Raw genomic sequence first — 12,881 nt, forward strand, 5'->3', positions numbered from 1 at the left:
ACATTTCTAGAAACGATCGCAAAACACAGCGTCACGTTCCACCGAGACTCGAACTCGGATCGCTGGATTCAAAGTCCAGAGTGCTAACCATTACACCATGGAACCGGATGCCTGTAGCGCTCTTAAATTCAGTGGTATCATGTAATTAAGCCCATAAGATGCGATGTCATTACACGTATGGTCCTCAGGAAGTGTTTGCGTGGCTAATGAAGCAACCAAGTAGGCTGGAAGTGGAAGGAGCACCTTCGAATGTAGCGAGAATTCTTGCCAGTATTCGTACATGAAGTGATGTCGAAGGATCAGGTAATCAAAATCGCGAAACAGCCACTTTCGTATGGCGGATGCTTTGTGCTGGAAGCAGCCTAGCTATGAAAACAGCTATGGACACAGAGTACTGTCGAAAACTGCGTGCTGACACAGAACGCTACGTAGTGGGCGGATTGTTCGTGACACGATAACATTTGCACTACACACGGTCGAAATACTGTCACACAACTCAAGCAGCTCTTTCAGCATTCACATACACTGGTGTTCAGCACAGCGCATGTCGTAGGTGTCAGATTAAGAAACCTCTTTGAGAATATGGTCCAGCTAGGATGCTGCAACTAGCAAGTGCGGCAAGATCTCAGTAGGTGGCGGGGTGCAGACTTGCTTACTTGTGCGGCCTGTTGGTCTAGGGGTATGATTCCTGCTTTGGGTGCAGGAGGTCCCGGGTTCAAATCCCGGACAGGCCCTACTTTTCACTTTCGCGACAACCCAGCACTACGATAAACTTGCGAGTCTCTGAAAGTAAGCCATGCAGCAGGACAAACTGCATGTCGGGCCACCGGCCCATGAGACTCTCAGGTGCGCTTTATGGAAGGCAATCTACGTGGCAGGATTAAGCCGTCTCCGCTTACTTATATCTATACGTAAAGACTGGCACGTACAACGATTCTATTCGTTCCCCAGGAACTAGTACATCGCATGCAAGTTTGGTAAATGCATGCGCATGCAGCACCCAAAACGGTGAGATGTCTTTCCTGCGGGGAGGAACAGCTGAGGTCGTCTTCTCGCAGTTGAACCCCTTACGTCCCGTTATTAATCCTAGTAGCAAAAGCATAAGCATTTGGAGCGCTCCCCATTCACGTGTGGACTGCTATTAACATTTTGCATTTCATGATCCTAGTTAAATTTCTGCATATACAATTCCAACCACCGGCTCGTACACATTTCTAGAAACGATCGCAAAACACAGCGTCAGGTTCCACCGAGACTCGAACTCGGATCGCTGGATTCAAAGTCCAGAGTGCTAACCATTACACCATGGAACCGGATGCCTGTAGCGCTCTTAAATTCAGTGGTATCATGTAATTAAGCCCATAAGATGCGATGTCATTACACGTATGGTCCTCAGGAAGTGTTTGCGTGGCTAATGAAGCAACCAAGTAGGCTGGAAGTGGAAGGAGCACCTTCGAATGTAGCGAGAATTCTTGCCAGTATTCGTACATGAAGTGATGTCGAAGGATCAGGTAATCAAAATCGCGAAACAGCCACTTTCGTATGGCGGATGCTTTGTGCTGGAAGCAGCCTAGCTATGAAAACAGCTATGGACACAGAGTACTGTCGAAAACTGCGTGCTGACACAGAACGCTACGTAGTGGGCGGATTGTTCGTGACACGATAACATTTGCACTACACACGGTCGAAATACTGTCACACAACTCAAGCAGCTCTTTCAGCATTCACATACACTGGTGTTCAGCACAGCGCATGTCGTAGGTGTCAGATTAAGAAACCTCTTTGAGAATATGGTCCAGCTAGGATGCTGCAACTAGCAAGTGCGGCAAGATCTCAGTAGGTGGCGGGGTGCAGACTTGCTTACTTGTGCGGCCTGTTGGTCTAGGGGTATGATTCCTGCTTTGGGTGCAGGAGGTCCCGGGTTCAAATCCCGGACAGGCCCTACTTTTCACTTTCGCGACAACCCAGCACTACGATAAACTTGCGAGTCTCTGAAAGTAAGCCATGCAGCAGGACAAACTGCATGTCGGGCCACCGGCCCATGAGACTCTCAGGTGCGCTTTATGGAAGGCAATCTACGTGGCAGGATTAAGCCGTCTCCGCTTACTTATATCTATACGTAAAGACTGGCACGTACAACGATTCTATTCGTTCCCCAGGAACTAGTACATCGCATGCAAGTTTGGTAAATGCATGCGCATGCAGCACCCAAAACGGTGAGATGTCTTTCCTGCGGGGAGGAACAGCTGAGGTCGTCTTCTCGCAGTTGAACCCCTTACGTCCCGTTATTAATCCTAGTAGCAAAAGCATAAGCATTTGGAGCGCTCCCCATTCACGTGTGGACTGCTATTAACATTTTGCATTTCATGATCCTAGTTAAATTTCTGCATATACAATTCCAACCACCGGCTCGTACACATTTCTAGAAACGATCGCAAAACACAGCGTCAGGTTCCACCGAGACTCGAACTCGGATCGCTGGATTCAAAGTCCAGAGTGCTAACCATTACACCATGGAACCGGATGCCTGTAGCGCTCTTAAATTCAGTGGTATCATGTAATTAAGCCCATAAGATGCGATGTCATTACACGTATGGTCCTCAGGAAGTGTTTGCGTGGCTAATGAAGCAACCAAGTAGGCTGGAAGTGGAAGGAGCACCTTCGAATGTAGCGAGAATTCTTGCCAGTATTCGTACATGAAGTGATGTCGAAGGATCAGGTAATCAAAATCGCGAAACAGCCACTTTCGTATGGCGGATGCTTTGTGCTGGAAGCAGCCTAGCTATGAAAACAGCTATGGACACAGAGTACTGTCGAAAACTGCGTGCTGACACAGAACGCTACGTAGTGGGCGGATTGTTCGTGACACGATAACATTTGCACTACACACGGTCGAAATACTGTCACACAACTCAAGCAGCTCTTTCAGCATTCACATACACTGGTGTTCAGCACAGCGCATGTCGTAGGTGTCAGATTAAGAAACCTCTTTGAGAATATGGTCCAGCTAGGATGCTGCAACTAGCAAGTGCGGCAAGATCTCAGTAGGTGGCGGGGTGCAGACTTGCTTACTTGTGCGGCCTGTTGGTCTAGGGGTATGATTCCTGCTTTGGGTGCAGGAGGTCCCGGGTTCAAATCCCGGACAGGCCCTACTTTTCACTTTCGCGACAACCCAGCACTACGATAAACTTGCGAGTCTCTGAAAGTAAGCCATGCAGCAGGACAAACTGCATGTCGGGCCACCGGCCCATGAGACTCTCAGGTGCGCTTTATGGAAGGCAATCTACGTGGCAGGATTAAGCCGTCTCCGCTTACTTATATCTATACGTAAAGACTGGCACGTACAACGATTCTATTCGTTCCCCAGGAACTAGTACATCGCATGCAAGTTTGGTAAATGCATGCGCATGCAGCACCCAAAACGGTGAGATGTCTTTCCTGCGGGGAGGAACAGCTGAGGTCGTCTTCTCGCAGTTGAACCCCTTACGTCCCGTTATTAATCCTAGTAGCAAAAGCATAAGCATTTGGAGCGCTCCCCATTCACGTGTGGACTGCTATTAACATTTTGCATTTCATGATCCTAGTTAAATTTCTGCATATACAATTCCAACCACCGGCTCGTACACATTTCTAGAAACGATCGCAAAACACAGCGTCAGGTTCCACCGAGACTCGAACTCGGATCGCTGGATTCAAAGTCCAGAGTGCTAACCATTACACCATGGAACCGGATGCCTGTAGCGCTCTTAAATTCAGTGGTATCATGTAATTAAGCCCATAAGATGCGATGTCATTACACGTATGGTCCTCAGGAAGTGTTTGCGTGGCTAATGAAGCAACCAAGTAGGCTGGAAGTGGAAGGAGCACCTTCGAATGTAGCGAGAATTCTTGCCAGTATTCGTACATGAAGTGATGTCGAAGGATCAGGTAATCAAAATCGCGAAACAGCCACTTTCGTATGGCGGATGCTTTGTGCTGGAAGCAGCCTAGCTATGAAAACAGCTATGGACACAGAGTACTGTCGAAAACTGCGTGCTGACACAGAACGCTACGTAGTGGGCGGATTGTTCGTGACACGATAACATTTGCACTACACACGGTCGAAATACTGTCACACAACTCAAGCAGCTCTTTCAGCATTCACATACACTGGTGTTCAGCACAGCGCATGTCGTAGGTGTCAGATTAAGAAACCTCTTTGAGAATATGGTCCAGCTAGGATGCTGCAACTAGCAAGTGCGGCAAGATCTCAGTAGGTGGCGGGGTGCAGACTTGCTTACTTGTGCGGCCTGTTGGTCTAGGGGTATGATTCCTGCTTTGGGTGCAGGAGGTCCCGGGTTCAAATCCCGGACAGGCCCTACTTTTCACTTTCGCGACAACCCAGCACTACGATAAACTTGCGAGTCTCTGAAAGTAAGCCATGCAGCAGGACAAACTGCATGTCGGGCCACCGGCCCATGAGACTCTCAGGTGCGCTTTATGGAAGGCAATCTACGTGGCAGGATTAAGCCGTCTCCGCTTACTTATATCTATACGTAAAGACTGGCACGTACAACGATTCTATTCGTTCCCCAGGAACTAGTACATCGCATGCAAGTTTGGTAAATGCATGCGCATGCAGCACCCAAAACGGTGAGATGTCTTTCCTGCGGGGAGGAACAGCTGAGGTCGTCTTCTCGCAGTTGAACCCCTTACGTCCCGTTATTAATCCTAGTAGCAAAAGCATAAGCATTTGGAGCGCTCCCCATTCACGTGTGGACTGCTATTAACATTTTGCATTTCATGATCCTAGTTAAATTTCTGCATATACAATTCCAACCACCGGCTCGTACACATTTCTAGAAACGATCGCAAAACACAGCGTCAGGTTCCACCGAGACTCGAACTCGGATCGCTGGATTCAAAGTCCAGAGTGCTAACCATTACACCATGGAACCGGATGCCTGTAGCGCTCTTAAATTCAGTGGTATCATGTAATTAAGCCCATAAGATGCGATGTCATTACACGTATGGTCCTCAGGAAGTGTTTGCGTGGCTAATGAAGCAACCAAGTAGGCTGGAAGTGGAAGGAGCACCTTCGAATGTAGCGAGAATTCTTGCCAGTATTCGTACATGAAGTGATGTCGAAGGATCAGGTAATCAAAATCGCGAAACAGCCACTTTCGTATGGCGGATGCTTTGTGCTGGAAGCAGCCTAGCTATGAAAACAGCTATGGACACAGAGTACTGTCGAAAACTGCGTGCTGACACAGAACGCTACGTAGTGGGCGGATTGTTCGTGACACGATAACATTTGCACTACACACGGTCGAAATACTGTCACACAACTCAAGCAGCTCTTTCAGCATTCACATACACTGGTGTTCAGCACAGCGCATGTCGTAGGTGTCAGATTAAGAAACCTCTTTGAGAATATGGTCCAGCTAGGATGCTGCAACTAGCAAGTGCGGCAAGATCTCAGTAGGTGGCGGGGTGCAGACTTGCTTACTTGTGCGGCCTGTTGGTCTAGGGGTATGATTCCTGCTTTGGGTGCAGGAGGTCCCGGGTTCAAATCCCGGACAGGCCCTACTTTTCACTTTCGCGACAACCCAGCACTACGATAAACTTGCGAGTCTCTGAAAGTAAGCCATGCAGCAGGACAAACTGCATGTCGGGCCACCGGCCCATGAGACTCTCAGGTGCGCTTTATGGAAGGCAATCTACGTGGCAGGATTAAGCCGTCTCCGCTTACTTATATCTATACGTAAAGACTGGCACGTACAACGATTCTATTCGTTCCCCAGGAACTAGTACATCGCATGCAAGTTTGGTAAATGCATGCGCATGCAGCACCCAAAACGGTGAGATGTCTTTCCTGCGGGGAGGAACAGCTGAGGTCGTCTTCTCGCAGTTGAACCCCTTACGTCCCGTTATTAATCCTAGTAGCAAAAGCATAAGCATTTGGAGCGCTCCCCATTCACGTGTGGACTGCTATTAACATTTTGCATTTCATGATCCTAGTTAAATTTCTGCATATACAATTCCAACCACCGGCTCGTACACATTTCTAGAAACGATCGCAAAACACAGCGTCAGGTTCCACCGAGACTCGAACTCGGATCGCTGGATTCAAAGTCCAGAGTGCTAACCATTACACCATGGAACCGGATGCCTGTAGCGCTCTTAAATTCAGTGGTATCATGTAATTAAGCCCATAAGATGCGATGTCATTACACGTATGGTCCTCAGGAAGTGTTTGCGTGGCTAATGAAGCAACCAAGTAGGCTGGAAGTGGAAGGAGCACCTTCGAATGTAGCGAGAATTCTTGCCAGTATTCGTACATGAAGTGATGTCGAAGGATCAGGTAATCAAAATCGCGAAACAGCCACTTTCGTATGGCGGATGCTTTGTGCTGGAAGCAGCCTAGCTATGAAAACAGCTATGGACACAGAGTACTGTCGAAAACTGCGTGCTGACACAGAACGCTACGTAGTGGGCGGATTGTTCGTGACACGATAACATTTGCACTACACACGGTCGAAATACTGTCACACAACTCAAGCAGCTCTTTCAGCATTCACATACACTGGTGTTCAGCACAGCGCATGTCGTAGGTGTCAGATTAAGAAACCTCTTTGAGAATATGGTCCAGCTAGGATGCTGCAACTAGCAAGTGCGGCAAGATCTCAGTAGGTGGCGGGGTGCAGACTTGCTTACTTGTGCGGCCTGTTGGTCTAGGGGTATGATTCCTGCTTTGGGTGCAGGAGGTCCCGGGTTCAAATCCCGGACAGGCCCTACTTTTCACTTTCGCGACAACCCAGCACTACGATAAACTTGCGAGTCTCTGAAAGTAAGCCATGCAGCAGGACAAACTGCATGTCGGGCCACCGGCCCATGAGACTCTCAGGTGCGCTTTATGGAAGGCAATCTACGTGGCAGGATTAAGCCGTCTCCGCTTACTTATATCTATACGTAAAGACTGGCACGTACAACGATTCTATTCGTTCCCCAGGAACTAGTACATCGCATGCAAGTTTGGTAAATGCATGCGCATGCAGCACCCAAAACGGTGAGATGTCTTTCCTGCGGGGAGGAACAGCTGAGGTCGTCTTCTCGCAGTTGAACCCCTTACGTCCCGTTATTAATCCTAGTAGCAAAAGCATAAGCATTTGGAGCGCTCCCCATTCACGTGTGGACTGCTATTAACATTTTGCATTTCATGATCCTAGTTAAATTTCTGCATATACAATTCCAACCACCGGCTCGTACACATTTCTAGAAACGATCGCAAAACACAGCGTCAGGTTCCACCGAGACTCGAACTCGGATCGCTGGATTCAAAGTCCAGAGTGCTAACCATTACACCATGGAACCGGATGCCTGTAGCGCTCTTAAATTCAGTGGTATCATGTAATTAAGCCCATAAGATGCGATGTCATTACACGTATGGTCCTCAGGAAGTGTTTGCGTGGCTAATGAAGCAACCAAGTAGGCTGGAAGTGGAAGGAGCACCTTCGAATGTAGCGAGAATTCTTGCCAGTATTCGTACATGAAGTGATGTCGAAGGATCAGGTAATCAAAATCGCGAAACAGCCACTTTCGTATGGCGGATGCTTTGTGCTGGAAGCAGCCTAGCTATGAAAACAGCTATGGACACAGAGTACTGTCGAAAACTGCGTGCTGACACAGAACGCTACGTAGTGGGCGGATTGTTCGTGACACGATAACATTTGCACTACACACGGTCGAAATACTGTCACACAACTCAAGCAGCTCTTTCAGCATTCACATACACTGGTGTTCAGCACAGCGCATGTCGTAGGTGTCAGATTAAGAAACCTCTTTGAGAATATGGTCCAGCTAGGATGCTGCAACTAGCAAGTGCGGCAAGATCTCAGTAGGTGGCGGGGTGCAGACTTGCTTACTTGTGCGGCCTGTTGGTCTAGGGGTATGATTCCTGCTTTGGGTGCAGGAGGTCCCGGGTTCAAATCCCGGACAGGCCCTACTTTTCACTTTCGCGACAACCCAGCACTACGATAAACTTGCGAGTCTCTGAAAGTAAGCCATGCAGCAGGACAAACTGCATGTCGGGCCACCGGCCCATGAGACTCTCAGGTGCGCTTTATGGAAGGCAATCTACGTGGCAGGATTAAGCCGTCTCCGCTTACTTATATCTATACGTAAAGACTGGCACGTACAACGATTCTATTCGTTCCCCAGGAACTAGTACATCGCATGCAAGTTTGGTAAATGCATGCGCATGCAGCACCCAAAACGGTGAGATGTCTTTCCTGCGGGGAGGAACAGCTGAGGTCGTCTTCTCGCAGTTGAACCCCTTACGTCCCGTTATTAATCCTAGTAGCAAAAGCATAAGCATTTGGAGCGCTCCCCATTCACGTGTGGACTGCTATTAACATTTTGCATTTCATGATCCTAGTTAAATTTCTGCATATACAATTCCAACCACCGGCTCGTACACATTTCTAGAAACGATCGCAAAACACAGCGTCAGGTTCCACCGAGACTCGAACTCGGATCGCTGGATTCAAAGTCCAGAGTGCTAACCATTACACCATGGAACCGGATGCCTGTAGCGCTCTTAAATTCAGTGGTATCATGTAATTAAGCCCATAAGATGCGATGTCATTACACGTATGGTCCTCAGGAAGTGTTTGCGTGGCTAATGAAGCAACCAAGTAGGCTGGAAGTGGAAGGAGCACCTTCGAATGTAGCGAGAATTCTTGCCAGTATTCGTACATGAAGTGATGTCGAAGGATCAGGTAATCAAAATCGCGAAACAGCCACTTTCGTATGGCGGATGCTTTGTGCTGGAAGCAGCCTAGCTATGAAAACAGCTATGGACACAGAGTACTGTCGAAAACTGCGTGCTGACACAGAACGCTACGTAGTGGGCGGATTGTTCGTGACACGATAACATTTGCACTACACACGGTCGAAATACTGTCACACAACTCAAGCAGCTCTTTCAGCATTCACATACACTGGTGTTCAGCACAGCGCATGTCGTAGGTGTCAGATTAAGAAACCTCTTTGAGAATATGGTCCAGCTAGGATGCTGCAACTAGCAAGTGCGGCAAGATCTCAGTAGGTGGCGGGGTGCAGACTTGCTTACTTGTGCGGCCTGTTGGTCTAGGGGTATGATTCCTGCTTTGGGTGCAGGAGGTCCCGGGTTCAAGTCCCGGACAGGCCCTACTTTTCACTTTCGCGACAACCCAGCACTACGATAAACTTGCGAGTCTCTGAAAGTAAGCCATGCAGCAGGACAAACTGCATGTCGGCCCACCGGCCCATGAGACTCTCAGGTGCGCTTTATGGAAGGCAATCTACGTGGCAGGATTAAGCCGTCTCCGCTTACTTATATCTATACGTAAAGACTGGCACGTACAACGATTCTATTCGTTCCCCAGGAACTAGTACATCGCATGCAAGTTTGGTAAATGCATGCGCATGCAGCACCCAAAACGGTGAGATGTCTTTCCTGCGGGGAGGAACAGCTGAGGTCGTCTTCTCGCAGTTGAACCCCTTACGTCCCGTTATTAATCCTAGTAGCAAAAGCATAAGCATTTGGAGCGCTCCCCATTCACGTGTGGACTGCTATTAACATTTTGCATTTCATGATCCTAGTTAAATTTCTGCATATACAATTCCAACCACCGGCTCGTACACATTTCTAGAAACGATCGCAAAACACAGCGTCAGGTTCCACCGAGACTCGAACTCGGATCGCTGGATTCAAAGTCCAGAGTGCTAACCATTACACCATGGAACCGGATGCCTGTAGCGCTCTTAAATTCAGTGGTATCATGTAATTAAGCCCATAAGATGCGATGTCATTACACGTATGGTCCTCAGGAAGTGTTTGCGTGGCTAATGAAGCAACCAAGTAGGCTGGAAGTGGAAGGAGCACCTTCGAATGTAGCGAGAATTCTTGCCAGTATTCGTACATGAAGTGATGTCGAAGGATCAGGTAATCAAAATCGCGAAACAGCCACTTTCGTATGGCGGATGCTTTGTGCTGGAAGCAGCCTAGCTATGAAAACAGCTATGGACACAGAGTACTGTCGAAAACTGCGTGCTGACACAGAACGCTACGTAGTGGGCGGATTGTTCGTGACACGATAACATTTGCACTACACACGGTCGAAATACTGTCACACAACTCAAGCAGCTCTTTCAGCATTCACATACACTGGTGTTCAGCACAGCGCATGTCGTAGGTGTCAGATTAAGAAACCTCTTTGAGAATATGGTCCAGCTAGGATGCTGCAACTAGCAAGTGCGGCAAGATCTCAGTAGGTGGCGGGGTGCAGACTTGCTTACTTGTGCGGCCTGTTGGTCTAGGGGTATGATTCCTGCTTTGGGTGCAGGAGGTCCCGGGTTCAAATCCCGGACAGGCCCTACTTTTCACTTTCGCGACAACCCAGCACTACGATAAACTTGCGAGTCTCTGAAAGTAAGCCATGCAGCAGGACAAACTGCATGTCGGGCCACCGGCCCATGAGACTCTCAGGTGCGCTTTATGGAAGGCAATCTACGTGGCAGGATTAAGCCGTCTCCGCTTACTTATATCTATACGTAAAGACTGGCACGTACAACGATTCTATTCGTTCCCCAGGAACTAGTACATCGCATGCAAGTTTGGTAAATGCATGCGCATGCAGCACCCAAAACGGTGAGATGTCTTTCCTGCGGGGAGGAACAGCTGAGGTCGTCTTCTCGCAGTTGAACCCCTTACGTCCCGTTATTAATCCTAGTAGCAAAAGCATAAGCATTTGGAGCGCTCCCCATTCACGTGTGGACTGCTATTAACATTTTGCATTTCATGATCCTAGTTAAATTTCTGCATATACAATTCCAACCACCGGCTCGTACACATTTCTAGAAACGATCGCAAAACACAGCGTCAGGTTCCACCGAGACTCGAACTCGGATCGCTGGATTCAAAGTCCAGAGTGCTAACCATTACACCATGGAACCGGATGCCTGTAGCGCTCTTAAATTCAGTGGTATCATGTAATTAAGCCCATAAGATGCGATGTCATTACACGTATGGTCCTCAGGAAGTGTTTGCGTGGCTAATGAAGCAACCAAGTAGGCTGGAAGTGGAAGGAGCACCTTCGAATGTAGCGAGAATTCTTGCCAGTATTCGTACATGAAGTGATATCGAAGGATCAGGTAATCAAAATCGCGAAACAGCCACTTTCGTATGGCGGATGCTTTGTGCTGGAAGCAGCCTAGCTATGAAAACAGCTATGGACACAGAGTACTGTCGAAAACTGCGTGCTGACACAGAACGCTACGTAGTGGGCGTATTGTTCGTGACACGATAACATTTGCACTACACACGGTCGAAATACTGTCACACAACTCAAGCAGCTCTTTCAGCATTCACATACACTGGTGTTCAGCACAGCGCATGTCGTAGGTGTCAGATTAAGAAACCTCTTTGAGAATATGGTCCAGCTAGGATGCTGCAACTAGCAAGTGCGGCAAGATCTCAGTAGGTGGCGGGGTGCAGACTTGCTTACTTGTGCGGCCTGTTGGTCTAGGGGTATGATTCCTGCTTTGGGTGCAGGAGGTCCCGGGTTCAAATGCCGGACAGGCCCTACTTTTCACTTTGGCGACAACCCAGCACTACGATAAACTTGCGAGTCTCTGAAAGTAAGCCATGCAGCAGGACAAACTGCATGTCGGGCCACCGGCCCATGAGACTCTCAGGTGCGCTTTATGGAAGGCAATCTACGTGGCAGGATTAAGCCGTCTCCGCTTACTTATATCTATACGTAAAGACTGGCACGTACAACGATTCTATTCGTTCCCCAGGAACTAGTACATCGCATGCAAGTTTGGTAAATGCATGCGCATGCAGCACCCAAAACGGTGAGATGTCTTTCCTGCGGGGAGGAACAGCTGAGGTCCTCTTCTCGCAGTTGAACCCCTTACGTCCCGTTATTAATCCTAGTAGCAAAAGCATAAGCATTTGGAGCGCTCCCCATTCACGTGTGGACTGCTATTAACATTTTGCATTTCATGATCCTAGTTAAATTTCTGCATATACAATTCCAACCACCGGCTCGTACACATTTCTAGAAACGATCGCAAAACACAGCGTCAGGTTCCACCGAGACTCGAACTCGGATCGCTGGATTCAAAGTCCAGAGTGCTAACCATTACACCATGGAACCGGATGCCTGTAGCGCTCTTAAATTCAGTGGTATCATGTAATTAAGCCCATAAGATGCGATGTCATTACACGTATGGTCCTCAGGAAGTGTTTGCGTGGCTAATGAAGCAACCAAGTAGGCTGGAAGTGGAAGGAGCACCTTCGAATGTAGCGAGAATTCTTGCCAGTATTCGTACATGAAGTGATGTCGAAGGATCAGGTAATCAAAATCGCGAAACAGCCACTTTCGTATGGCGGATGCTTTGTGCTGGAAGCAGCCTAGCTATGAAAACAGCTATGGACACAGAGTACTGTCGAAAACTGCGTGCTGACACAGAACGCTACGTAGTGGGCGGATTGTTCGTGACACGATAACATTTGCACTACACACGGTCGAAATACTGTCACACAACTCAAGCAGCTCTTTCAGCATTCACATACACTGGTGTTCAGCACAGCGCATGTCGTAGGTGTCAGATTAAGAAACCTCTTTGAGAATATGGTCCAGCTAGGATGCTGCAACTAGCAAGTGCGGCAAGATCTCAGTAGGTGGCGGGGTGCAGACTTGCTTACTTGTGCGGCCTGTTGGTCTAGGGGTATGATTCCTGCTTTGGGTGCAGGAGGTCCCGGGTTCAAATCCCGGACAGGCCCTACTTTTCACTTTCGCGACAACCCAGCACTACGATAAACTTGCGAGTCTCTGAAAGTAAGCCATGCA

General features: G+C 48.4%; 22 non-coding genes across 22 annotated transcripts; 11 read left to right on the plus strand and 11 right to left on the minus strand.

The window, feature by feature from the left end:
* Window positions 1-29: 29 nt before the first annotated feature.
* Window positions 30-105, minus strand: Trnaq-uug. The gene has a single exon. It is a non-coding gene; the product is annotated as a tRNA-Gln (tRNA).
* A 557-nt stretch (window positions 106-662) lies between these two features.
* Window positions 663-734, plus strand: Trnap-ugg. The gene has a single exon. It is a non-coding gene; the product is annotated as a tRNA-Pro (tRNA).
* Window positions 735-1,241: 507 nt separating this feature from the next.
* Trnaq-uug lies at window positions 1,242-1,313 on the minus strand. Its single transcript has one exon. It is a non-coding gene; the product is annotated as a tRNA-Gln (tRNA).
* A 557-nt stretch (window positions 1,314-1,870) lies between these two features.
* On the plus strand, window positions 1,871-1,942 carry Trnap-ugg. The gene has a single exon. It is a non-coding gene; the product is annotated as a tRNA-Pro (tRNA).
* Window positions 1,943-2,449: 507 nt separating this feature from the next.
* Window positions 2,450-2,521, minus strand: Trnaq-uug. Its single transcript has one exon. It is a non-coding gene; the product is annotated as a tRNA-Gln (tRNA).
* Window positions 2,522-3,078: 557 nt separating this feature from the next.
* Window positions 3,079-3,150, plus strand: Trnap-ugg. The gene has a single exon. It is a non-coding gene; the product is annotated as a tRNA-Pro (tRNA).
* A 507-nt stretch (window positions 3,151-3,657) lies between these two features.
* Window positions 3,658-3,729, minus strand: Trnaq-uug. The gene has a single exon. It is a non-coding gene; the product is annotated as a tRNA-Gln (tRNA).
* A 557-nt stretch (window positions 3,730-4,286) lies between these two features.
* On the plus strand, window positions 4,287-4,358 carry Trnap-ugg. Its single transcript has one exon. It is a non-coding gene; the product is annotated as a tRNA-Pro (tRNA).
* Window positions 4,359-4,865: 507 nt separating this feature from the next.
* Window positions 4,866-4,937, minus strand: Trnaq-uug. The gene has a single exon. It is a non-coding gene; the product is annotated as a tRNA-Gln (tRNA).
* A 557-nt stretch (window positions 4,938-5,494) lies between these two features.
* Window positions 5,495-5,566, plus strand: Trnap-ugg. The gene has a single exon. It is a non-coding gene; the product is annotated as a tRNA-Pro (tRNA).
* A 507-nt stretch (window positions 5,567-6,073) lies between these two features.
* Trnaq-uug lies at window positions 6,074-6,145 on the minus strand. The gene has a single exon. It is a non-coding gene; the product is annotated as a tRNA-Gln (tRNA).
* A 557-nt stretch (window positions 6,146-6,702) lies between these two features.
* Window positions 6,703-6,774, plus strand: Trnap-ugg. Its single transcript has one exon. It is a non-coding gene; the product is annotated as a tRNA-Pro (tRNA).
* A 507-nt stretch (window positions 6,775-7,281) lies between these two features.
* On the minus strand, window positions 7,282-7,353 carry Trnaq-uug. Its single transcript has one exon. It is a non-coding gene; the product is annotated as a tRNA-Gln (tRNA).
* A 557-nt stretch (window positions 7,354-7,910) lies between these two features.
* Window positions 7,911-7,982, plus strand: Trnap-ugg. The gene has a single exon. It is a non-coding gene; the product is annotated as a tRNA-Pro (tRNA).
* A 507-nt stretch (window positions 7,983-8,489) lies between these two features.
* Window positions 8,490-8,561, minus strand: Trnaq-uug. Its single transcript has one exon. It is a non-coding gene; the product is annotated as a tRNA-Gln (tRNA).
* Window positions 8,562-9,118: 557 nt separating this feature from the next.
* Trnap-ugg lies at window positions 9,119-9,190 on the plus strand. The gene has a single exon. It is a non-coding gene; the product is annotated as a tRNA-Pro (tRNA).
* A 507-nt stretch (window positions 9,191-9,697) lies between these two features.
* Window positions 9,698-9,769, minus strand: Trnaq-uug. The gene has a single exon. It is a non-coding gene; the product is annotated as a tRNA-Gln (tRNA).
* A 557-nt stretch (window positions 9,770-10,326) lies between these two features.
* On the plus strand, window positions 10,327-10,398 carry Trnap-ugg. The gene has a single exon. It is a non-coding gene; the product is annotated as a tRNA-Pro (tRNA).
* Window positions 10,399-10,905: 507 nt separating this feature from the next.
* Window positions 10,906-10,977, minus strand: Trnaq-uug. The gene has a single exon. It is a non-coding gene; the product is annotated as a tRNA-Gln (tRNA).
* Window positions 10,978-11,534: 557 nt separating this feature from the next.
* Window positions 11,535-11,606, plus strand: Trnap-ugg. Its single transcript has one exon. It is a non-coding gene; the product is annotated as a tRNA-Pro (tRNA).
* Window positions 11,607-12,113: 507 nt separating this feature from the next.
* On the minus strand, window positions 12,114-12,185 carry Trnaq-uug. The gene has a single exon. It is a non-coding gene; the product is annotated as a tRNA-Gln (tRNA).
* A 557-nt stretch (window positions 12,186-12,742) lies between these two features.
* On the plus strand, window positions 12,743-12,814 carry Trnap-ugg. Its single transcript has one exon. It is a non-coding gene; the product is annotated as a tRNA-Pro (tRNA).
* Window positions 12,815-12,881: the final 67 nt, after the last annotated feature.

Source organism: Schistocerca piceifrons, chromosome 2 (assembly GCF_021461385.2).
Source record: "Schistocerca piceifrons isolate TAMUIC-IGC-003096 chromosome 2, iqSchPice1.1, whole genome shotgun sequence".
Classification (NCBI taxonomy): Eukaryota; Metazoa; Arthropoda; class Insecta; order Orthoptera; family Acrididae; genus Schistocerca; species Schistocerca piceifrons.